Genomic DNA, 26940 nt, shown 5'->3' on the forward strand with positions numbered 1-26940 from the left:
TGGTTATAGTTCCAATAGTTGGAGCCAATAAATCGAGGACTACATTGTGTGGCCTTTTAAATTTCTCATAAGGAATTACGGATTTTCCTTCATGACATTGTTTAACAGAAGCATTATGGCTATTAAAGACTAGAAAAGGCATTGAGTTTGGAATTAGGTCATTGAGGCTAAAATGCAACTTCTTAATGTAGGAGCCACTTTCTTTCCTCCTCCTTTTGGTTCTATCTAATTTAGTTGAATGATCATCTTCGATATATTTAATGAGCACTTTTGTAAGAGACGTGAACTACATATGCATGTATGTTGACCCAAGCTTATTTTAAATGTGAATCTCCATATTCTTGGCAATATATATGGACAACCTTATAACATCTTAGTCATTGCCTAATGTAGGAGCCCTAAAATCAAACTACCACCATGAATGAAAAAGTAGTAGTATATGCATTCCCTGCGAACATACCCTATCTCTTAGAAGAGTACATCAAACTTGTATACATAGAACTTATCAATGTCAACATTGTACACACAATTTATCTTATCAAACATAAACTTTCTACCGAAAGCTTTTGAGAAAAATCCCTCTATCGTAAAGACGTGTTGTGAATGTGTTGTAAACCTTTTGCGTAGAAAAACAAAGGTATCAAAAACCTAAAATAGAAAAAAAAATGGATTGAACTTTATAAAGCATGTAAGCTTACAATAGACTTGGTCGACATCAGCACGAGTGTTGGTTCCACGAATACTCCATAATGTTGGACTCATACTTTGAAAACTAAAAAATAGCGAGTGTTTTCGATTGAAGAGATGGAAGGAGTGAAGACAATGAGGATGAAGGTATAGGCTTAATTAAGAGATATGTAAGTAAGTCATTAGGTATGAAAAAAGGTAAGAGAATGGACAGAATACCCATGTGAGGGGCACATGATGGCATTTGATGGTATTTTCAATCGTGGTGTTTAATAGAGAGAATGACTCCATAATTTGTTGATGTGTTTGACAGCGAGCATTTCAGAGATTCTATACTTTATCTTAAAAAAAATTATTTGGAAGTGCGAGTATTTAGCTTTTAGTTTAAACAAAAAGCTCCAAATCTAAAACTACGGACATGTTTCGCAAAACCAGCTTGTAGCATTTTGTTAAACGCTACGTAAGATAGCTTTTAGATTTGAAGCGTTTTGTTTAAACTAAAGGTTAAAAGCTTGTAGTGTCAAACAAGTTTTTTTTGTTCAAAACAGAACGTTTTTTTAAAGGCTAGAAGCTCTCAAAGTAGAGATGGAAACGGTGTCAAGGAATAGCGGAGACCCCAATTCTCATCCCCATCTCTGAATCCTCATTCCAATCTTCATCCTCGACTTCATCCCCAATGGGGAATATGAGTGAATCCTCATCCCCACCCCCAACGGGGACTAGGGATCCCTAGCAGAGAATTGGTGATTTCTTTCTCTATTTTAATCTGAAAACTTTTATGTAAATAAAAATTCGAAATTTCAATTTTACAAACATAAGATTAAAGATTTTACAAGCTATTAAAATATTCATAGGTTGCATAAAAATTATAAACAAAATTTCTACCAAATTTAAATACATACATGAAAAATCAAGTAGAAAAAAATTATGAGAGTGATATTTGAGGTAACAATAGGTAAACGAAGGAGAAATAATTATACACAATGTTAAATTAGATAAACGGATAAGGAAAAATATAATTTGAATCAAGTAATTACTAATGAATTTCATTATTTGGATCAAATTTTAGGTATTATAAATTTTATTATAAAAATATGTTTTGTTTTATTTTTATATATTAATATCTACTGGGACCGGGTCGAATGTTGGGGACTGAGGGTACCCATTCTTGTTTTCTTTATTTAGGGATTCTCCATCCCCAATCAACTTGGAGATTCACCGATCAAACTGGGTGCAGGTTTTGGGTTTCCAATCAGGTATGTGGATTCTTCCATCCTTATCCCAAATGCTCTCAAACGTTCTGTGTCAAACACGTCATACTTCATATAGCATTTAATAAAACTATTGAGTTTTTGTAATCATTTTTCAAAATTGCCTTTAAAAATACATTTATATATTTATCTTTTTTTTTAATTTTTCTTCTATGTAATTTTATATATTTCAAAAGTTTTCATCTATTTTTGTCAAATACACATATAATAAATAAAATTACAGCTTTCAGCCACCAACCTACTAGATACCATATAGTTTTGTCAAACATATTCTAAAGCCACAAGTAGGGTTGTAAACGAACCGAACGAACACGAACAAATGTTTGTTCATGTTCGTTCGTTTAAGTTAGCCGAACAATCGAACGAACACGAACGGAGTTTTCTTGTTCATGTTTGCTCGTTTAACAAATTGTCTTGTTCATGTTCGTGCGTTTATGTTCGTAAACTTGCTAAACGAGCGAACATAAACGAAGAAATATAAACAAACACAATTGAAAATATATGAACATAAAAAAACTTAAACGAACAACATAAACGAACGTAAATGAACAAACGAAATCATTGTTCATGTTCGTTCGTTTAACTAAACGAACGAGAATTTTTGTTCATGTCCGTTCATTTATTAAATAAACGAACATAAACGAACTCCCCGCCGAACAGTTCACGAACGGTTCGCCGAACGTTTAGTTTGTTTACAGTCCTAGCCACAAGTATAGGATCTATCAACATTTCAAAAGTTGGACAAAATATGCAATTTCAAACTATAGAAATCAAAACCGAAATTTACTCTTATGTTTACATATTTCTACTTTAAAATTATTGTTTCGATCCTTTTAATTTTAATATTCTTATTCCGTCATCGATTCCAAATCCGAATGATGTGTTATAAATTAACATAATCAACGAAAAATACAACCAAAATCTAATCCTTAGCCTTATCCAACAAGAACGTTAAAATTATTGATATAAGCTGTCCTCACCAAAGTTGCAACTTGCAACATAAAGTCATGTGCGTAAAATCCCACTATCATAAACCACCTTCCCAGAAACCACCGTTTTCCTCATGTCAACCAAAGTGGGGAAAATAGATTAATAATCCGAACCAGGTGAATGAACCTTTCCCAATTCTTCCACCTATATAAACCTCTCCCTATCATTAATCATCAACCGAAAACAGTAGAAGATTTTGTTCCAAATATAAACTACCAGACTTGAAAACATTTGATTAGATTTTGAAAACGAGTGATGGGAAATAATGGGTTTGATTCTGATTTTGCTCTTCTTGAGTCTATTCGCCGTCATCTGTTAGATGATTCCACCATGAATTCCATCAGTGGAGCTCCACCGATGAATTGCCGGACCAACACCTTGTTTCCTTGCTTGTCGGACACCTGGGGTGAATTACCCTTGAAACAGAACGATTCTGATGACATGTTAATAGCTCGGTTTCTTCACGAAACGTTGGATTTCGAGAGCCTCCTGTTGTCGCCGGGAAAGACAATGATACCAAACATCGCCACTGTTAAATCTGAACCCGAGGTTTTTGTGGAATCGCCGGAGATTTCAAGTTATGAAAAAGGATCACCGCCGCAGACGGTGGGAGTTGATGATGTGACGCAACAGAAGGGGAAACATTACAGGGGTGTGCGGCGACGGCCTTGGGGTAAATTCGCGGCTGAAATTCGGGATCCGGCGAAGAATGGTGCTCGGGTGTGGCTAGGGACTTTTGAGAAGGCGGAAGATGCGGCGTTTGCATATGACAGGGCGGCGTATAAGATGCGTGGTTCTCGTGCTTTATTAAATTTTCCACTCCGAATTAATTCCGGTGAGCCGGAGCCGGTACGAATAACCTCAAAACGGAGAGCAACATCGCCGGCGAACTCATCGGAAAATCGATCGCCAAAGAGGACAAAGAAGGTGGAATATATACACGTGGCGAATAGTTAGCGGTTGATGGATGCTGACTGTGACTGTGGATTACTTTTTTTTTTTAATTTCGTATTTTATCGTGTAAATAGCTGTTTTTTGTGCATAAATGACAAATTTATTATTTTTTTATTCATACAAAATCCAACTTATTTTCGATAGTTGCATCTTTTCCTTAACCTCGACATTCTTTATACGAAATATTAAATATAACTATCTGACTCGTTTTTTTAATATAATTATCATATATATTTTCAGTATTTAGGTTGTGTTTCATTATTTGTAGAGTTTTTATATGTTATAATGTTTAACAAACCAAAAATTAGCATATAAGCTATCATTTAAAAAAACTACTTATACTAGTTTTTGAAAAGTTTTTTTTTTAAATTTTCCAAATATACTCTTAATTAACTATAAAAATTTAATCAACTAGATTTTCTGATATCAACTAACTTTTTATTATTATCTAACTTTTCAGCTAATATATCAAAATAGTCTTAATATCTTGAAACGTATTCAATATTCTTGAAACTCATGCAATACAAGCCATAACAAAAAAAAATAGTGCACACTTGTTGAAGTGAATTCTAGTTTGGCATAATAAATGGAGGCAAATATGAGTGACAACATAACTATAAATTTATGCATTTATTTAACATGTCAATGTTTTTTTAGCTAAAGATCATGATAATATTTGATCAAGATAATCAAATTAGACGGGAAACAACTCAAACATATATAAATATTGTTGATATAGATCTACGATTTAAAAGAATTTTTCTGTTAGCATTAATATATATTATAAAATATAAATATCTATAAATATATATTCATAATAATTAATACTTTTTATCCCAATGTTGCGTAAATTTGAAGAGATACATATATAGGGTTTCTAGAAGGTGACGCAAGATATGATTAAATTTAAGAAAATAGCATTGGAATATTTATTTTTCATTTATTCAACGAATAAAGAACCCGTGACTTGTACGACCACGTGCAAGTAGTTAATGCACACGAATGGAAGTGGCGACAAGAGTACGGTCTGGTAAGCCACAAGGCAAGACTTCTACATTTTGACTTTGACGTTTCGGAATTTAGTTTGGTTTCATCGGTATCTCAAAAAAGGTATTTATTTACTGATTAGGCTATAAGGAATGGTAACACTTCTAGTAGTATACCCACCACATCAATTTTTTTTTCTGTCATGTCACTTTTTGGCATACCCACCTTGTTAGCATCTTTTTTCTTGATTTTTTTTTATAATTTTTTTATCAAAATTGAATAAATTATATTTTTAATACACACATTTCATATTAAATAAATTATATTTTTATAAAACACAAAATTTTAATATTAAATAAAAATGTTTTTATTTTTGGACAAAACATACTAAGTTCCTGAAACTTTAGGGACCAAATATGTAACTTTTTTATTTCTTCTTCAATAATTCTCTGTTAAAACGCATCTTCTTCCCCAATTCTCATATAAACAAACGCAACAAAAATAGAACAATCGAATCATTGAAAAAAAGAAGAAAATGAAGCCATCAGCCAATGATTTCCCTTTCTTTCCTCTTGCTCTTTCTCTTTCTTCTCGTTGTCCGGCTAGCGAGCTCTCTTTGACGAGGGACCTAACGACTTTAATGGGAGTGGTGGAGACGAGGCTAGCGAGTTGGAGGCGAGCTTGGCTAGCGAGCCACTCCCTCCAGCCTTAGGCTATACGGAGTGGGCATGGTTTGGAACCACGGTTTTGCCACTTGGAACGCGCACACCGCCCCCTGGGTGCGGTTTCTTGCAGTTTTGGCCGCGTCTTGTGGTTGCATGGTTCACCTTTTGACCGTTGAACGGTCCTTTGCACAGAATTATTATTATTATTATTATTATTATTATTATTATTATTATTATTTTAAATTTACCTTATATATACTTACCATTTCTTATAAAATCTTCACAATAAGGGTAAATTACGCGAATGGTCCCTATAGTTTGGGGTAATTTGCACGCTTGGTCCCTAACTTATTTTTTTAACTCGGAAGGTCCTTATTGTTTGTTTTTGTTACGCGGTTGGTCCTTATTGTTTGTTTATGTTACGCGCTTGATCCATGTCTTACCTAAAAAGACTATTATTTAAATAAGGAAAAATGGTGGGGTAGGTAAGGTAAGATGAGGGAGGTGGGGTTGGAGGTGTTTTTATTTATATAAATTAAAAAATCAAGGGAAAAATAGTCTTTTTAGGTAAGACAGGGACCAAGTGTGTAATAAAAACAAACAATAGGGACCTTCCAAGTTAAAAAATTAAGTTAGGGACCAAATGCGCAAATTACCCTAAACTATAGGGACCATTCGTGTAATTTACTCTCACAATAATTTCTTATCTTTTTACTATCTTTTCCTCAATTTTTTTTCAAAATGTCTTCTTCCAAAAGACCCACCAAAGAAAAAACACCCGCTAGAAACACCGCAACCCCAATACCTTCATTTGATCAACCAATTTTTTCACCTCTGTATTACCACTATGGCAGTATGCTTCCATATTTTCCACAACGACTAACACAACCACTATCACAAACACAACCACTACCACAAACACTACCACAACCCGACACAGATTTTAATCCATTTGATTTTTTGTCTCAATCCGAGTTTGTTCAACAAACACAAGCACAACTGAAGGGTCCAGTTTATGGTTTGGGCTAGGCTAATGGATGTATAGGTCTTATTGTGTTTTGAGTCTTGTAATTGAAGTGTTTTGGTGAGTTTACGGCCAGAGTGTGTTTACGGACAAGTCTTTTCCCCTATATATAGGGAGTGTTTGAGTCTGTTAGTTGTTGTTGATGATCCACTGAGTTTACGGTCATTGTGTCCAAGTTGCACTAGACGTTTTTCTATTATAAACGTGTGCAAGCTTTGGTTTAATCTTCTTCTACTCCATTCTTATCTTGTTTGATTGTTAGATTGTTTGATCACTGGTTAAGATCATGTTTCTAGGACCTTACAATTGGTATCAGAGCTAAGTCGGTATCAAATCATCTTTCAATCAAGTTCACAGTCAAAGGAGCTTAGTTCCATCACTGTTCGAGGCTTGATTTGGTGTTTTCGGTGTAAAAGGGGATCAGATCTGTTTAAAACTCGTGTTTTCATCAAATTCTGGGCATTTACGGTCAAGAGTTCACGGCTGTAAACTCCTATTCACGGCCGTAAACTAGCAATCTTTAGTGACCGTAAACAGACAATCTTTAGAAACCGTAAACTCCAACCGTAAACTCCAAACCATAAACCTCAACCGTAAACGTTGACCGGAAACATCAACCGAAAACCTGACCGTAAACTCCTGTTTACGGCCATAATTGTGTTACCGCAAACTGTTTGTTTGACATTTTAGTTTATTTTTCAAGTCATTTTCAATTAAAAAAAATTTAAAAAAAAAACAAAAATGGATTCTCAAGGCCAAGCACTTCATCATGAATTGGATTTCATCATGGGAACAACCACTCGCATTCCATGATTATTGTCTGCAGAAGGATTCCCGGAATGGAAATACAGGATCGAGAAATACATCAAAATGAAAGATTTTAAGGTTTGGCAAAGCATTCTCAAAGGACTAGTCAGATTCACTACTAATCTTCCAAATGGACAAATAATTGATAAATTGTATGCTGATTACACTGATGAAGATTTCGAAAAGGTTGAAGAACAGGAAAGGGCACTGGCTACTTTGACTATGGCTTTATCTCCCGATATTGCTCAAGGCTTCAGAGAATACACTTCAGCCAAAGCACTGTGGGAAGCTTTAATTGAGGTCTACGAGGGAAATGAAGATATGAAAGAGAGCCGTCAGGATATGTTAAGACAAAAGTTCAATATGTTCAATTATATCCTTGGAGAAACCCTGGAAGCTCAGTTGCAGCGATTTACTTCACTCACTACTGAGATGAGTACAACTGGGATTTACTTGACTAAGTCTAAGATAAACAAAAAGTTGTTGAATTCACTTCCGAAGTCGTGGGATATGAATGTGGTTGTCATCAAGAAGACAAAAGATCTCAATCGTCTCAGTCTTGCTGAAACAATGGTAATCATCAAAGCCTGTGATCTTGATGATAAACAACGAGAGATTAATCATGTGAATTCCTACTCGACTGCAAATCTTGGGATTTCTTCAAATAATGCCTTTTCATCTTTTACCTCCTCTCCAAGTCAAGCTTTTGTTGTTCAACAACCTTAGAATCAAACCTTTATTACTCCATCAGTTGCACCATTTGCTGCTTCATCATCTATGTCTCATCCACAAAGTCAGTCTTTCGTTGTTCCACAAGCTATTTCCTCCTCCAATGCACCAGTTATGGTTCCTACTCCCAATTCCAAAGAAAACGATGAAAACTTAGCTCTTGCCACTAGACTTGTCAATTGCTACAATGCTTTTGTAGCTGGAGAGCTTCCACCTCAACTCTCATTTGCTGATCTGGATCAAATTCATCTAGAGGATGTGGAAGAAATGGATATTACTTGGCAGATAGAAATGGCAGTGTTCAGGGCAAAGCAATTTGCTAAGAAGACGGGAAAGAATAATTGTGGAATGAATGTGGATAAGAAGGTAGGGTTTAACAAGGGAAAGTTGCGTTGCTACAACTGTCACGAGCCGGGTCATTTTGCTCGTGAGTGTCCTAAACCAGACAGAAGGGTAAGTAGTGATCGAACAATGGTTCCAGTGGGAAATAGTCGCGGAAGTGCTACTGTCAACAGTGAGACTGCTAATCTGGCAGTGGTTGCTCAGTCCTTTGACTGGGTGGACAAGATTCAGGCACTGAATATTTCAGGACCTGAAAATGCTCACTTGGCTCAAATCAATGATACTCCTGTGGAAGAAGCTGAAGTTGATCATGAAGAAGAGATGATGGAGTTGCAGTTTGCCTTTATGGTATCTTCTACTTTAGAACCTGAAAAGAAAGTGGTAAGTCAGTCTTCTTGTTCTCAAACATGCATTGATAATGTTAAAAATCTTCTTGAGCATATAGAATTATTACGTAGAGAGAACGAGGACTTGAAATATGAAAGGTATCAACTTAGGAAAGGACAAAAACCCCTGAAGGCTGAATTAGAAGCAAAAACCAAAGACTTTAGAAAACTTCAGGAAGAGTATAGTAATAAGAGTGCGAATTATAGATATGTGACTGAACAACTTGCTGAGGTAACTGCTAAGCTTGACACATTGAAAAACAAATTTGAAAATGCAGATTTTACTGTTAGAAAATTTGATGTGTCAAGTGATGTAGTTGCATCCATGATAGAACATAATTTGTAATTCAAAGAGAATCAGCAAAAGGGTTAAGCTATGACAAAGTGCCTCCTCCTTATAATCATAATTATCAGTTTAAGCCATTGACTAAAGAAGAGATGGACAGAGAACCATTTCTTAAATATGGATTTGTGTCAGGAGGTAGTATTAATGTTGAAAATACTAATGTTTCTACTTCCCACGCAGATCAATCTTTAAGTCAATCAAAGCAAGAAGCTGAAGGATGTGTTTCTGAAAATAAAAAAGTTTCTGAATTTGCTGTTTTTGTTTCAAATAATAACTCTTTTGTTTCTGATGTTAAAATCAATGATACATCTTGTGATACTTCTGCATCGGATCATGTTGATTTAAATTTTTTTTACATATTTGATGATTTGTTTGATAATCCTGATGTTCCTGTTTCAAGCACATCCACTTCACCAATCACACAACCGGATTCACCCTCACCTATCACACAATCTGATTCTTGCACATGTTCTTGTGGAAAAAGTAAGGGTGTCAGTAAAGAAAATAAATCAGACAAAGGCAGTACCAGTTACAATAATAATAAGCAGATATGTTTTAACTGTGGTACTGCCGGTCACATCGTTAGGAATTGTCCTAATATGGAATTTGTGCATTTTTATTCTCAAAGAGGAGAGAACGAGTCTCGAGGAAGGTCTTTAACTAGAAAGTCCTCGAGATCTCGTCCTCGAGATGATGATTGGAAGGCTAATCAAAACAAGAAAAGGGCAGTTTTTCAAAAGAACAAACATATTTTCAATAATAAAGTCATAAAGTTTGCCAAATTCGAACAAGGCTAAGCCGAGGTCGGTTTTGTTAAAGAGCAGATCTGGATCTTCAACCACTTCTGGTAGAAAATCCAAGTGCCCTAAGCAAACAGAAAAGAAAGATGTTTCAAAAACACCCGTGATTTTTCAAAAACCTAAATACCAGTGGGTGCCCAAATTAATTTACAACCAATCATCGTCATTCTCTGAAAGTGTTTTAAATGATGATTTCAAATCAAAAGGTTCAAACGATAAATCTGTGATCGTAAAGGGTCAACCCAGGAAAGTAATGACATGGGTTCCCAAATCTAAATGATCCCGCTCATCTTGCAGGGACAGTTGCGGAGGAATGTCGTCAGACCTTGGTATGTCGACAGCGGCTACTCCCGGCATATGACAGGAGACATCTCCCAATTGAACGACATTCAAACTTTTAATGGGGGATTCGTTTCCTTTGCGGGCGGAGAAGGAGGAAAAATCACTCAGAGAGGAACTGTGACAAATGAAGTGTTGAGTTTCGAGAACGTCAACTATGCTCCCGAGTTAAAACACAGCTTGTTGAGTGTCTCTCAGATTTGCGACAAGGGTTATTCAACGCATTTTACTGATAAAGAGTGTCTGATCTTAAAGGCAGGCATTGTCATCCCGGATGAGTGGATTCTTGTTAAATCAAAGCGGGATGGAAATGCATACATCATCGAAATGAATAGCAACATTCCTGAGCAAGTCACCTGCCTCTTTTCAAAAGTCTCAGAACAAAAAGCTATGTTGTGACACCGACGACTCGGTCATGCGAACGCTAAGAATCTGAATCGTCTTGCTAAAAATGAAATGGTGCATGGCCTGCCTGTCAGAGACTTCATAACATTTGAAAAGTGTGTGTCATGTGCCCAAGGAAAGCATCATAGAAAACCACACCTGCCAAAACAGGTCAATTCAATCAGTCAGGTGCTCCAATTATTGCACATGGACTTATTTGGTTCGGTCAATGTCCTAAGCATCAACGGGAATTCATATTGTCTAGTTGTGATCGATGACTTCTCGCGTTTCACATGGGTTTTCTTCTTATCCAACAAAGCTGGGGTATCTGATCTGATCAAGAAGTTCATCGTAATGATAGAGAACCAAACCAATAACCGGGTGAAGGCGCTTCATACTAATAATGGAACAGAATTCAAGAATGGTTCTTGATCACTTTTGCACAGAAAAGGGAATTGTGCGTCAATATAGTTCGGTTCGCACGCCTCAGCAAAACGGTGTTGCTGACCGGAAGAATCGAACGCTGCAAGACGCTGCAAGGACGATGCTGTGTGACTCAAAGTTACCAGTTTTCTTTTGGGCTGAGGCGATCAACACTGCTTGCTATGTTCAGAATCGTGTTTTGATCAACAAAGCCCAGATGAAGACTCCGTACGAAATTCTATATGGTCACAAGCCATCTGTCAGCCATTTCCGCGTATTTGGCTGCCCTTGTACCCTTCTTCACCTGGAGTCCAACCCGAAGTTCAATGCCAAAGCTGATGACTGCTATTTTGTGGGGTATGCTGCTCGCACTGCGTACAGGGTCTACAACAAAAGAACAAAGCAAATTGTAGAATCCTTCAATGTGCGCTAGTTGGAGGAGAATGAAACGGATGCTAGAGTGGGTCCTGATTGGCTGTTTGATTACACATCTTTGTTCAAATCGTTCAGTGTGTGTTCAGATAGTTTATTTGGTTCTACTTCTGGTTCGAAGACTGTACTTGAAGATGAAGACGGAGAAGTTGTTTACAGACCGCCGATAGTGTCTTCTGCAATTCCTATGGTGGATTCATCTGTTCCAATTACTTGTCCAGAATCGCCAAGTCATCAACATGCTCCAGATGCTGATGCCACTCCTCTTACTCCTGATGAAAGAGAGTTCATGTCCCGAGATGCTTCCGCTGTTACTCAAACTTTTATGGAACTTTTCTTTCCTGAGCAAATTGCAAATGAGTTTGTGGCAGATCCTACTAATGAGACAAGTTCGTCTGAAGTGGATCATTCGGCAAATGATGGAGTTATCAACATTCACAATCTTCCTGTTTCACTCAATGACATCAGCCAGGAGATACATTCACGCATTCAACGTGATCATCCGATCGATAATGTCATTGGCCAGCTGGGTGATGGTGTTAGAACAAGAAGTCAGAATGGAGATGTTAATATATGTCTCTATTCTTGCTTTATCTCTCAAATATAGCCAAAGAACGTTGAAATGGCTTTGAATGAGCCCAGCTGGGTAGATGCTATGCACGAAGAGTTAAATCAATTTGAAAAACTTGGGGTTTGGACGCTGGTTGAACTTCCTAAGGGCAAAAATTCTCTTGACACGCGTTGGGTATACCGCAATAAGCAGGATGATTCCGGAGTCATAGTGCGCAATAAGGCGAGATTGGTGGTTCGTGGGTTTAGACAGATCGAGGGTCTTGACTACACCGAGGTTTATGCTCTGGTGGCTCGCTTGGAGGCTATCCGTATCTTCCTTGCATACGCTTCCTACATGAACTTCACTGTTTATCAGATGGATGTCAAGACAGCCTTCTTGTATGGCAAAGTGAAGGAATAAATCTATGTTGATCAACCCCCTGGGTTTGTTAACTCGAAGTTTCCCAATCATGTCTACAAGTTGGACAAGGCGTTGTATGGTTACATCAAGCTCCTCGAGCGTGGTATGCAACTCTCACAAAGCACTTGCTTGAACATGGATATTCTTGCGGCACTATCGATCAAACTTTGTTCATCAAGCATGTGGGTAATGATCAGATTCTAGTCCATATCTATGTTGACGACATTATCTTCGGGTCTACAAATCCACAGCTTTGCAAAGAGTTCGAAGGAGTGATGAACAAGAGGTTCGAGATGAGTTCGTTAGGTGAAATGACCATGTTTTTGGGGCTTCAGGTCCAACAAAGATCAACCGGAATCCTGCTCCATCAAGCAAAGTATATGGACAATATACTTGAGAAGTTCGGGTTTCAAGATGCAAAACCTGCTTTGACGCCAATGGCCGAGAGACCCCTGCTGACTCCAGATACCGATGGCGAATCCGTAGATCAAACTCACTACAGATCAATGATCGGTTCGTTGATGTATCTAACTGCAAGCCGACCAGACATCATGTTTGCAGTTTGTCAATGCGCACGCTATCAGGCTAATCCTAAACTTTCACATCTTATTGCTGTCAAAAGAATCTTTCGGTACCTCAAAGGCAGCCCAAAATTGGGTCTTTGGTATCCGAAAAATTCTGAATTTGATTTATATGCATTTGCTGACAGTAATTATGGAGGCTGTGAGCTAGACAGGAAATCTACGTCCGGAGGGTGTCAATTCCTTGGTGACCGGCTAGTGTCTTGGCAGTGCAAGAAACAGCACACCGTCTCAACCTCAACAGCAGAAGCGGAATATGTTGCTGCCTCTGCTTGTTGCTCTCAAGTTATATGGATCCAACATCAGCTGTTGGATTACGGTTTGAATTATTTAGAAACCCCTATATTTTGTGATAATGAGGCTGCAATTCAAATTGTTAAAAATCCAGTCCAACACTCAAAAACCAAGCACATTGACATCAAAATTCATTTCATCAGAGATTGTTATGAGCGTTCGCTCATTCGGCTGGAACAAGTTCCTACTGCTAATAATGTAGCGGATCTGTTCAAAAATCCGTTTAACAAAGCTCGATTCGATGTGCTTGTGAGCTTTTTGAAAATGCTACGTTTTGAGGACTAATTTGTGCTTTAGGTTAGTTTAAATTTGCGCATTTTAATTTCATTTTCACCCATGCACAAATTTAGGGGGAGAAATAAACAAAAACCAAACAAAAATTAGAAAATTAAAAATCCAAAAATAGTGTTATTTTTGTTTTATTTTCAGAAAATATTCCAAAAACATTAAAAAATCAGAAAATCAAAAATATGTTGCTGATAGTTTCTGTTTGTAGGTGATGTGCTGGGAAGTGATATAATCATGTGATAACAGACAATCTGAATATGTGTAAGGTGCCAATGTCGAATTGTCTAAGCTCTGTGTTCGATGCGCCGGTAGGCACGAAAGTTTTTAAAATGGACTTGACTAGGATCAGATGAACTTAAGGAATCTAGAGACCTGACAAATCTTGACCTAGGTAGTTCCATTTGGCCTGAGAATACAACGCTTGGGTAGGTTGAGTGGAGAGATATACATGAGAATCTGCGGATACATTAAATGATCTGTATCTAGAGCTGTGGATTAACTTTTCCTCGATGTGCGGACTTTGTCCTTAATTCCGGTATTGACTGGGCAACTGGGGAATTCCGATAAATTAGATCTGTAGAAAATTATTTTCTTTCTGTCTGTTAGTCACATGTTGCTTCCTCTGCTGATTGGAAGAGATCCGACCTGGAATGCAACATATGCAACTCTATCTCTCTGCATCTTCTTCTATGATATTCTTCCTACCTGTTAGCCATATGCTGTCTCCTTTGCGTGATTAACAATCCGACCTGGTACACAGCATATGCAACCTTCTACTTCTCAATCCCTCTAAACTTTAGTTAGTCATATGTTTCACTCTCTGCGTGATTGGAAGAGATCCGACCTGAGTGTACAACATATGCATTCTAAATCTGACTTCTTCCTTAATAATTTTCTGCTCATCTGAAGTAAGGAGTATTTTGGAAGACCTTGATTATTGGGGTATATCAGGAAGCGAGAAACACGTTCTAATACAATTAAAATTGAACTTTATAGGTTGTCTGTAGATCTCGCTGCTCAATTTAGGTGGACAACAATACCTTTAGTCGTCGTCAGCTGAATGGTCTTTTAGGAATATTATCTAAGTTCATAAGATCTAATGACTTGTCACTTATAGTGTGTACAAAAAATTTATCAAAACCTTTCGTGTTTAAGTGGACCACAATACCGGTGATCGACCAGACATGGACATGAAGACAGAAGTATCGATAAGTGGATTAAGGTTGTCTAACAACTTTGATCCCAATATCACAAAATTATTATTAGTATTAGAAAGAGGTGAAATTAGTTTAAATTCCTGTTAAATTTTAATTTCATTTCAATTTTACTTTTATTTTTATTTTTATTTTTATTTTTATTTTTTAATTTTATTATCTTATTTTATTTTTATCCTCAAAATGTTTTATTTTCTTTTTGGACAGGGTATATAAGGAAATGTGTACAGCCGGAAACCATTTTACTCCTCATTTTCTTATTCTCGGCCGCAAACTCCAAAATTCTCTCTCTCTCTTAAAAAAAATCATGAAATTTTGTGAAATTGATCCGTTAACTTTGAAGGTACACTGATTTCGATCAAGGATATGTTATTTTCGCATCAAATCGACGTGTTTTGAGGGTTTAATCGGTGGAAAATCATTATCGGCGTTTACGGCCATGAGTTTACGGCCAGCCGTTTACAGCCGGCGTTCACGGCCATGAGTTTAAGGCCAGCCGTTTACGGCCGGGGTTCACGGCCATGAGTTTACGGTCGTAAACTCCTCCTTGACCGTAAACCCATTTTTGGTCAACTCGATTTTGACTTTTCAATCTTTGGTTCATCTAAAAGCCTAATTAAATTGTAAAATGAGAAAAACATCAATTTTAAATGATTTAATAAATTGTTTTCTCACTTGGCTTGGTTCAATGCAGATTGAAATGGCAGAACTCAAATTCGCTGACAGTCACAACCTGGCTATTCTCTTGGCTGATCCTTCTGCTGCTCACGGAGAATTCAAATCAATGATGCATGGACTGCGAGAATGTTGCTTGTCTACTGCTCTGACTATTAATCCAACAATCTATCAAGGCTTGATCAAGGAATTCTGGAGGACGGCAGATGTGAAGAAAGGAAGTGATGGATCTGTTATTGTTGAAGCTACAGTAAAAAATTGCAAAATCATCATCACGGAACAGTTCATCAGGGATGTTCTCAAAATTGACGATCAATCAACCTTCCCCTCTGAGATCGAGATCACTCAAGTTGAAAATTTTCTTATCAAAATGGGATATAAAGGTGTTTTCCCTCCAACTTTGAAGAAGTTGCTGCCACCGTTCTGGAGGTTCTTAGCTCATGTCTTTGTGAGCTGCATATCCGGAAGAAAATCTGGAGCAGATAAAATTTCTCTGAGAAACACTGGTGCCATCATCTCTCTGGCTGCGGGACTGAACTACAATTTCTCCAAGTTTATTCTCAATGAACTGATTGCAAACATCAAAGGAAAGACTAGGGACAAGTTCTTGTTGTACCCTAGGTTTATTCAAGTGTTTATTAATGTACAATTTCCCGAAATGGCTAAAGTTGGAGAAACCCTCGACATGAAGTCTCTTAGGCCGAACACCGTCGGGTTAATGAAGCAAAACCGAAAGGGAAAAATTATTTTTCAAGGAAAGTATCCCTTAGTGAAGTTTGGCTTGTTTGCCGATTCATGTGAGGCATCTGAGTCTCATGTATCATCAGACCGCGTGACCTCTGAAGATGATATCTTTTTTGAAGATGATGTTATTCCGGTTTCCGATCATGAAGATGATGAAGCTACACCTGCTGCTATTGTGGCTGAAGAGCATGACTTGCATTCTGTAAATGTTGAGAGTGATTACAACGAGGAAATGACAGAGGATGCGACAGAGAATGAAGGAAATGATGTTGATTCTTTTAATGATTTGGATCTTACAGGTTTTGACAAGGATGATATTTCCTTGAATCTTGGAGGCAATGTTAATTTCTTGTCCAATGAAGACCTTGACCCGTTTTTTGACACTATCCGTGATGTTGCTCATCCAGCAACGGAGATAAGGGATTCAGAAAACGTTCTTGAAACAACGCCTCCTACTCCAAATCAAATGGATGACACTTCAACTCCTATGGAGACAACTTCAGGGATTCCTCCCATTGAGGATGTTATTCCTACTATTGAGCCAACAGTGAGTGAACCGTTGACGACTCAGACCTCCTCGCCTACATTGAAGAGGAGAAGACTTGATCCAAGACCAGGAGTATTTGTTCCAGAACTATCTCAAGGCCTTCCGACTCAACCAATAACTACTTCTTTTGCTACTTCACCTACTCCATCCCATGAAAGACCGAGCACTTTTTATGAAGCTGGTGGTTCATCAGTTCCCTCGGGATCATCTCCTCTTAGGCCTTATCATGATGTTGCCTCTGAGAGGCTTGCTCTACATCTCGCCCAAGAACAAAGCTCAGTGCCTTCCTCCCGAGCTAAAGGAATTTTTATTGAGGAAGGTCACTCAGGAGAGGATGATCCCACCATTCTTGGACTTCAAAAGGAGATTAGCATGCTTAACCAGAAGAATATTGAGCTTGATATCCGTGTGGCTGATCTTGAAGCTGAAAAGGTCCAACTTAAAATTCATGTTGCAGATCTTGAAGCGGATAAAACTCTGAAATCTCAGCAAATTTCTGATCTGCAAACCCATCTGGGATCCTTAACTGCAAGTTACTTTGACCTGAAGAAGAAACTGGCAGAGGAATTTGGTGACAAGTTCAAGTCATTAGTTCAACAATTCAATGCTGGCCAGTCATCTCAAGATCCTCCTGTTGACCCGCCCACTCAAAGAATAACTCGGATCGTTGATCACTTTGAAAAGGAACCAGTTCAAGCGCCCATCGTTGTTGCATTAAAACGTGCCAAATTAGCAGCATCCGACAAGAAAAAGCAACTACTGTTCAAAAAGAGCTCAGATCAAAACGCTCCTGAAGGTCAACCACAAATCACCGTCACTGATCTTGAAAAGAGAAAATTTGGGCACAGGTACGGTGATAGAATAGGAATTGTCTCATGGGGCTTTCATGACAGGCTAAACATGTGGATAGTGAGACGCAAAAGCAAAACGTGGAGTAATACAACGGCTTCCATGATTTCAGTTCATGGACAAGGGTTGATCTTTCTGAATTATCAAATGCTCCATTTGCAAATCTATCAGGTGATCTACATGCAACTCACTTCAAGCTATTCTTGGAGGACCAAGTAAAGAAGGGATTTCCTGGCATGAAGACTGCTGAGTCTTTCATTAAAAGTTTCCCTAAAGTACTGGATCCCAAGACAAATGAGCCCTTCCAGACTGTCATGTGGCCGCCAACCAATCAAGTTAGACAAATTCCAGTGCTGCAGACCTTCAGTGATGGATCTCTTGCAAACATGCTTTACTGGGTCTATGATGAAACCATTGTGACTGCTATCATTAAGTTCCAATATGGTTGCTTTCGCTTGTTCGACAAAAAGGACCTACTTCAATTTGGAAAGTGGGATATTCATCATTTGGCCCTACATCAGATCAAGGTGGCTGAAGAGATTTCCGAGTCTGCTGCTAAAGAGTACACAACAATGGCTGTCGAGATTATTGGAAAAGAGATGTGGCAAGGGGCAATGGGAGGGTCCGATGTGCTTATAATTGAAAAGGACTGAGTCACGGCTAGCCCCAAACCAAGGGGGAGATTGAAGGGTCTAGTTTATGTTTGGGCTAGGCTAATGGATGTATAGGTCTTATTGTGTTTTGAGTCTTGTAATTGAAATGTTTTGGTGAGTTTACGGCCAGAGTGTGTTTACGGCCGTAAACCTGTTTACAGCCAAGTCTTTTCCCCTATATACAGGGAGTGTCTGAGTCTGTTAGTTGTTGTTGATGATCCACTGAGTTTACGGTCATTGTGTCTAAGTTGTACTAGACGTTTTTCTGTTATAAACGTGTGCAAGCTTTGGTTTAATCTTCTTCCACTCCATTCTTATCTTGTTTGATTGTTAGATTTCTTGATCACTGGTTAAGATCCTGTTTCTAGGACCTTACAACAACCACATACGGTCGTTTCTTATTCCGCACCGGAATTCGTTGAATAAACTCAGCCCACTCGAGCAGCAACTAAAAGAAAAGAGAAGGCGTTGGCTAAAGGTTGGGAACCTCTAGAAATATTAGTGTTGGCACAATCTTGGATTTATATTTCAGAAGATGTGACGGTTGGAAAAGACCAAAAGCATGACCGTTTTTGGATTCACGTTTTACATAGGTTCCATAAAGGAATGAACTGTGAAGAATACCGTTCAAAACATCAAGTGTACTCGAAATGGGGGAAGATGAACAAGGAAATCATGTTGTTTAATGATTTGTATAACAACATGACACGTCAATGGAAAAGTGGAGAAAGCGATGATGTGATTTTGAGGAAAGCGCTGAAATTGTATCAAAAAGAAAACCTGAAGGCTTTCAAGTTTCTTGAAATTTGGAATTTTGTGAAAGATAACAAGAAATGGCAAAACAGCAAAACATCAGATGAGCATATCGACAGTGGTTCAAAACGCAGCAGAACATCTGAGTCCGACCACAGTACATCAGATGCTCGTGTTCAATTCGATCTGAACGAAGATGAACTTGTTCCAGTTTCACCACTTTCCCGACCAATGGGGAGAGACAAAACAAAAAGCAAAGGCAAAGGCAAAGCGTCGGATTCAGATGAGTTGAAAGAAATGAGGCCCGACATGAAGGGTATAAAAGATAGAATGGACAAGATTTTGCAAATCGCTTCTGAAAGAGAGCTTCAGAAACAAAGGGAAAGCGACATGAGAATACTAGCGTTGGGCACGTCGAATATGACTGGGAACGAGCTTCAAGTTATTTTGGCGATGAAGGAGGAAGTGAAAAAACGTTACGCAAATCGTGACTAACTTCTAGTTTTTTTTTTCAAGTTTTTAATCGTTTGGTGCGGTTTTTTTTTAAGTTGTAGTTTTACGTTTTTAATTTGCTTTTCTAAATTTTTAGGTTTTTTTAAGTTAAGCGATGTATGGCATTTTTCTTTTTAATTAATGAAATATTAACTTTTTAAAAAAAATAAAGATTTTATCCATTAAAAAAAAACAAACCCAAGTAATGCAATGTAATTTTTTATTTTTATTAAAAATGAAGTTTTATTTGATTAAATTATTTAAAAAAAAAAGTGTGGCACCACTCCTTGGGTGTGGCAAGAAACCACACTAATGTGGTAAAAAATGATGTGGCGCACATGTGGCAGTGAAGGAGTGCGGTTTCGGTGGCGCCACTCCCTCCAACCTTATACATCAAAATTTCTAAGTTAGATGGGAGATTTTTCAACCAAGATGTATCTTAGCGTGTTATCAAACTTACAACATCAACTCATTAACAGCTAAAAGATTGTTAAGATAGGATTTTATCTAAGTTTGTTTTTGGTTTTGCAAGATCCTTATCGAAAGATTCTACCAAAATAAAATAGTCTTCAAATTTATTTTACAATGTCGTGTGTCCGGTACACATTAAAATTGATATTGATTAAAACATCGATCGTGGAACTTCGACTTTTTAAACAAGAAATATAATTTTTGTTGCTATAAATTGCAAAAATTAGAAAGAAAACATTCAAAACGGGAAAAAGAAACAATGTAATTGTGATCATATACAAGTAAAGACATAAGATCATAACAAGAATATCATGAGTATCACGATGTTCTGTCTAAATTCAAGATAAATGGATGAAGTAATGTGACATCTCTTATTTTCCTGAACCGAAAAAAAACTTTTCTTTACGCTTACAAGACCATATTATCTTTGTTTGAGGAAAATCTCAGTATAATATTTAATTTTGCAGAAACAGACTCGTTTTATAAAAATATCTTGAGTAAAGATATTGTTTCAAAACACAAAAATCCTAAGGATGTCATAATCAATACATAACATAGTTAGAGCGTAAAGACCTAATGGTCTTAAATACTATTGCAGAATTATCTCGTTAATCACTCTGCATCCTATTCAAGATGTAGCAGCCTTAACACCGCTACCTGTGATGCATATAGTTTGAGTAGGTCAGGTTTGGGAAAACATGGTGAGACACATAGGGTTTTCAATCCCACAATCTTATTATGATAATAATCCATAATTAATAAACCTGCAAAACCAACTGTTACCAACAATATATCATATAACACAAATATCCATAAGAGAATCTACCTGCAAAACCAACTGTTACCAACAATATATCATATAACACAAATATCCATAAGAGAATCTACCTCAACCAGTCGATTATTACATAGTGATTCTATAACATTAATCATTGAGATCTAACTTGATGGATCACTGTAAGCAACGAGTAGACTTTTCTGCTTTAGGGATTCCTTGGTAGTAAAAGTCAATAAAGGCAATCATGTGGGAGATAGAGTATAAACACCTACGGGAATGGACACCCGTAATGTTACATAATACGTCTATGGGTTATAAATCCACAATAACGACGTAATTCATGTGACTTATCTAGATCAGTTAAGTGTTGTTATCTTATTCTAGCATATTACAAGACATACCTAACCGGTTGCCTGATACAGACCCACCATTTCTGGCTGTCTAAAAAGAGAAGGAATACTAGTGTAGTACTCTAGTACGTAACCCGTACCCTGACACACAAAAGTGTCATTGAACAGAGCTTTGCGCACTGTTCCAATCTCTCACACACACACACCAATATAAAACTACCCAAAATCCAGCTTAATTGAACTGGGGTTTATGCCATAAAAATCATTATATATACGACCTTATTCTGTTTTAGCCCCAACTTTATATTTTTGTTCCTCATTTGCCATTATATTTTAGAAAATGTTTCATTTTCAGACCCTTAGTTAGTCACCAACAGGTCATATTGACGTGTCGGTTTGGCTTAGATAATTTTTTTCTCAGTTTGCATTTAGCCCCAACATTTACGTATGAGTTTACATTTAGCCCCAATATTTTTTTTGTTACCCATTTACCATTATTTTATAGAAAAAATTTCCATTTTAGCCCTTGGCCAGTCACGAATAAATATTATAAAACGTAATAACATAAAATGAAAAAGTGTCACACCCCCAAACCGGAACGGTGAAAACGTTCAGGGGCGGAGGACGTCATATGTAGTATCACAACACATGCATCATAGTAATAAAAGTAACAAACAAGCATCGCATTAATATTAAAGTGTTTACATTGTATTAGATTCACAAAAGATTGACTCCAAAGTAAATAACAAAACAAGACATGAAGCTACAATGCTCCATCTTCTGAATCCCAGTGCGCGTACCTGTCTACTAGTTTCCTAAGAACACAAGTTATTTTGAAAGAGTAGATCAGCATTTAAGCTGGTAAGTTCATAAGTATTTTAATTATGAAAAGTAAACTGTAAGTTCTTTTTAGAAAAGTTCGCCTGTTCCTCCAGAAAATCCTATATTTTCTGATGTGTGAATCCGCCCTAAGCCCACAACGAAACAAGGAACATGAAATGAGGCGGAAAGCACACATTCCACTACCTATCGGATATTAATTATGTATAAACTTGATGTATAAGCTAAGGTATTATAGAATTAACCATTTAAGGTCCTTTAAGTTATATTGGTTTAATAATGTGCATCAAACCTTTTACAGATAAGTTTCTAGTTTCACTTACTTAATGTTCTATCTGAAAAGTATGTTTTTGTACTAGAAAGCGGTATACTGAATTTGTATGTTATGACCTGACCCATACCTGTTACTCCATATGATTACTTGGTTATATATAGCTAAGATCGAATAGATAGTAGACTGTGTGAATCTGCTCTAAGCCCACAACCAAACAAGGAACAGGAAATGAAGCGGAAAGCACACATCCTACTGCCTGTCGGATCCGATTAATATATATCCCTGATGTATCTACCAAGGAATCATAAAGTTAGCATTATAGGCCCCCTTCTAACTGAATGTACCATGACCCGACTGTTTTGTTTGTTTGTTCTCTCGTAAGAATGTATGTTTTCCCAAGTTTTATGACTATCTTTACTAGAAAATAGTTTGCATTACTTTTTATGTGAAAATATCGCTATATGAATGTAATGGGAAAATGAAAGTATACAGTAGTATTGTGTGGGACGGAGTAAGGGCCCTTCTCCGCCCCTACGAGTCGTCCGGCAGAAAATACTTTCTGAATGGGGTAAAAGAACTTGGGGTCGCCGATCTCTTCCTTAAAGATGGGGATGAGTCGATGTCGGTCGATGGTGTGAAAACACTTCCTGATGTCGAATTCCGGACGGACTACTATAGTGAGTCTAGTGACTACTAGAGTAGAGTTAAGTTAAAAGGTATGGTATAGCAGCCTTTCCGAGCGAGCCTCTGGGATCTCCTGTAAACCCCCATGATGTGGTAAAGGGAGGATATTAGGGGAAGCAGTGAGTGGAGATTCCCCCGCCCTCCGAATGAGGGGATTGTATAAAATATCTACTGAAGTACTAACTACCTTAAAACCAATAAGTTTAATTAAGGTTAAAATGTGATGTGGTTATAACCATGCTGATTGACTAGTATTTAACACGACGACCTGCTGGCGTCGAAACTAATGTGACATTTGTCACCCCTTGTCCCGCCGGCCAAACTGTAGCGAACAGTCGGGATGCAGGATTGTCACTCCCGTATAGATCTATACACACAATGCCGCTCTCCCTCCAGGAGACTCTGGTTAAAAAATGCGACATAACATGTAACATCCGGACTTTCAAGATAAATTAATATGTGTTTATCTTTGAGATTGAGGGAGTGACTCGACGAGTTGTGAGTTCAACTCGCCGAGTAGGGTCGGGTTGGCCACGTGGAATTAATGAATGGACTCGACGAGTCAGAGAGCTGACTCGCCGAGTAGGTGTTGGGCAGAGAAACCCTAATTTATCAGGGTTGGGGCCTATATAAGGGAACTTATAGCCCCATTTGTGCCTCACCAGTTACCCTACACCCCTGAGAGCAAACCCTAATCGCCATTAGAGCTAGAAAGTGAGTGGGGAGCTAATTTGAGTGGTTTTGTGCATCCGTTGAAGGAGATTTGGAGAGCTTGGTGTGTTTGATGAAGGAGGGGCTGTAGATCCAGAGTTCCTCAGTGGTGAGCTTCAGTGCAAAGGTAAAAAGCTCCTATCTTGACCTTTCCTTTGTGAGATCCTAGTTTAGGGAGATTTTGAGGGTTTTCTCGCATCCATTCTTGGCAATGAGTTATTTGAGCATATCATGAGGTTGAAACCTCAGATCTGGACTGTAGAAGGACTTGAGAGACCAAAGATCCAAGCTTTATTGAGTTAAAGTCTAGCTTTTCTGCATCTAGCCCTTGTGTGAGCGTGTGTTGGCATTATGAGTCTTATATGCCATGTTTAAACGTAAAGCTTGCAGCTTTACGTGACAATCGACCCTTAGGATGGTAGATCTAGTGTTTGGAGTGATGGATCTGCCTTAAATCGTATGAATGAGGAATCTGATCAAAGGGACTCACCGAGTGCATGACCTGACTTGACGAGTCGGTGAGGGTTTGTCCCGATGGGTTTGATTGTGAGATAACTCGGCGAGTTGGGGGTCAACTCGACGAGTTGAGCTGGACTTTCTTGAGACTTCTGAGGAAACGAGGGGACTCGACGAGTCGCAAGAGTGCACTCGACGAGTCTGGTCAAACATGGACTGTTGACTCGAGTTTGACTTCTGTTGACTTTAGGGTTTGGTCAACATAAGTAATGGAGACCATGGAAGGGTAAAATGGTCTTTTACCCAATTCAAGAGTTAGAGAGAGAAAGAATAACCGTTGGTTTACTTAGAGTCGAGAATCGAGTATTTATTAAGATAACTACCCCTTTGTGTTAGGCGGTGGCTAGTTCGAGATTCGAGTGCGAGGATGCTTGCTTGCTGTCGAGGTGAGTCTTCTCACTATACTTTACCTAGAGTGGTAATTTTTTGTGACCGGAGGGTCTTATGTGTTTATTTGAGTTATGTGATATTATGCATCTTATCTGTGTGATATATATGCTATATTATGTATTGTTGAGACCGGACGGGAGGGTCCAATGAGCCATGAGACCGGAAGGTCCTAGCTGAGACCGGACCGGAGGGTCCAACGAGCAGTGAGACCAGAGGGTCCTCACAGAGCCCGAACGGTGATTTCCCAAAGTACCCTTACTTATTTGTGTTATGAGTTATTATTGAGATATTAGTAATGCATGTTTTGAGATAGGCTAGGTATTTCATATTTTAGGGCTAGAGTTGCCTGATTTGTGATGCCTTAGCCTAGGGATTTTTCTATCGGTGATGTGTTTTGAGTATGTTCGGAGTAAGAGTATCCAGCAGGAATATTTCAGATATAGAGCCTTGAGTAGAGGAGCAATCTAGGAGAGATACCTAGACGAGCATTGGAGGAGCCTACTGAGAGAGTAATTAGATACCCGCGTGGGGTAGAGTTGCTTGAGTTCGGTGACACCTTTTGAGTGTGAGTTGAGCAAATAGAGTTGTAACCTAGAGTGGTTTTACGTGCTGGTGGAGATTATTTGATGCCCGAATTTTGCTTGCTTCGTGCTTTGTGGAACTCTCGATGATGGGAGTCGGCTACTAAGTGAATATGACGATATTCAGGAGGTAGATGGCTGGCATCATAAGGAGTTCTTCAGCAGCTGATGGCAGAGAATAGGAAGAGCCTAGGGAGTGACCTTAGTCAGATGAGTACGCTGATAGAGTATAGTATTTCGTTGGGAAGCGAACACGCGTGACATGATTGGTGATTGAGAAGGTTGAGCAACTACTTAGAAAATCTGGAATGATCCGTGTGGAAAGTACGGGTAAATATGGCAGATAGTATGGGCCCGTACTACTGAAAGAAGAGGACCCATACTCGAAACAAGGAGAATTCCATAGGTTCTAAGTAGCAGATTGAGAGGAGATAACATGGTTCGGGTACCATGATTCATAGCAGATCGAGAGGTGGTCACATGGTTCGAGTACCATGATTCGTGGCGGTTAGTGCTTCTGGTATACCAGTTATCCCGTTGAGATTGATTAGACTTAGGTCATATGTGATAGAGTGTGGGGCCATGTTGAACAAGTTTCAATGGAGCATACCTTAAGAAGGAAATAGAGTTATTTTCCGAGAGATTTTCGGTGAGAAGCAGAAGAGATATTGAGCTTCTGGTTTCTGAGCTTGGAAGTAAACCCTGTGGGGTAGCGTTGGTTGCGATCTTTCACCTGAGTATCTGGACAGTATGTCTGCCACAAGGTAATATTATAGTATGAGAGGGTCATCAACGACGACTGAGATGGTCCAGGACAAGGATATACCCTATTTGAGTATAGTAGGGCATGTGTTAGCAGCAGCGTCAGGTGGTCAAGAGGAGTATATTGGGGCGGTGACTCTCATTGTCTATGATGAATATCGAGTATGGGAGTGAGGTTTCTGCTCTCATCATAATTCTCATGATGGGAAGTTGGTTGGGGAGTCGAAGATGAGAAGTGTGAGAATTCATTATTCTCAGACTGTGAGTCATGACTACTACGAGACAGTTGAGATGTCCGTTAGTGTGTCAGTATGAGATTTTGGATGACGATTGGGAAGTTTTTGAGGATTTTATCTGAGATTCGGGATGTTTGGAGTTGCTTGGTCTCTATTGGAAAGATCATCAAGTGTATGTGGTACTTTCCAAGAGTAAGTGTGATGTACCTGGTGAAACGGTATGTGGAATGGATTGTTGGTGTACCAAAATGGTGATGGTTCGAACCCTGAGTGAGGGAGAACTGGGTATTTTATTGAGAGAATCAGGGATTCATTTAAAGGCGGTTAGTGGACTGGATATAGTGACCTGCGGTTCGGATACATGAAACCAGGGTTATTGGGGGTCGAGGCGAGGTGCAGAGCGAGATAATACATGTTGCACGTGTTCAGGAAAGGATGAGTGCCTCCACGGCAGGTGGCCGTTGGTCGGAGATCTTGTGGTGGCTAGAAATTCCTCGGGGTTGTAATGGTAAATTCAAGGTGGGAGGCTCTTAAGGATAGTTTCGGTGGTTGAGAATTTATGGTTCAATGTATGGGTTGTTATATGCACTTTGGGAAGGGTAGGAGATTATTGGGCAGCTAACTTCCGGGTCGGTATGTGTATTCTTGCATGGGTTTTGAGCAATGAGGAGGAAGTTTCGGATGGTCGTCAACGTGTTCTGAGTCATTGACGATTCCT

At 38.4% G+C, this 26940-nt stretch overlaps 1 pseudogene; it reads left to right on the forward strand.

The window, feature by feature from the left end:
• Nucleotides 1-2958: 2958 nt before the first annotated feature.
• LOC145120422 (ethylene-responsive transcription factor 1A pseudogene) lies at nt 2959-4016 on the forward strand (annotated as a pseudogene).
• The last annotated feature ends 22924 nt before the right edge of the window (nt 4017-26940 follow it).

The sequence above is a fragment of the Lactuca virosa genome, chromosome 6 (assembly GCF_052849685.1).
Source record: "Lactuca virosa cultivar CGN04683 chromosome 6, Lactuca_virosa_CGN04683_v6, whole genome shotgun sequence".
Lineage (NCBI taxonomy): Eukaryota > Viridiplantae > Streptophyta > Magnoliopsida > Asterales > Asteraceae > Lactuca > Lactuca virosa.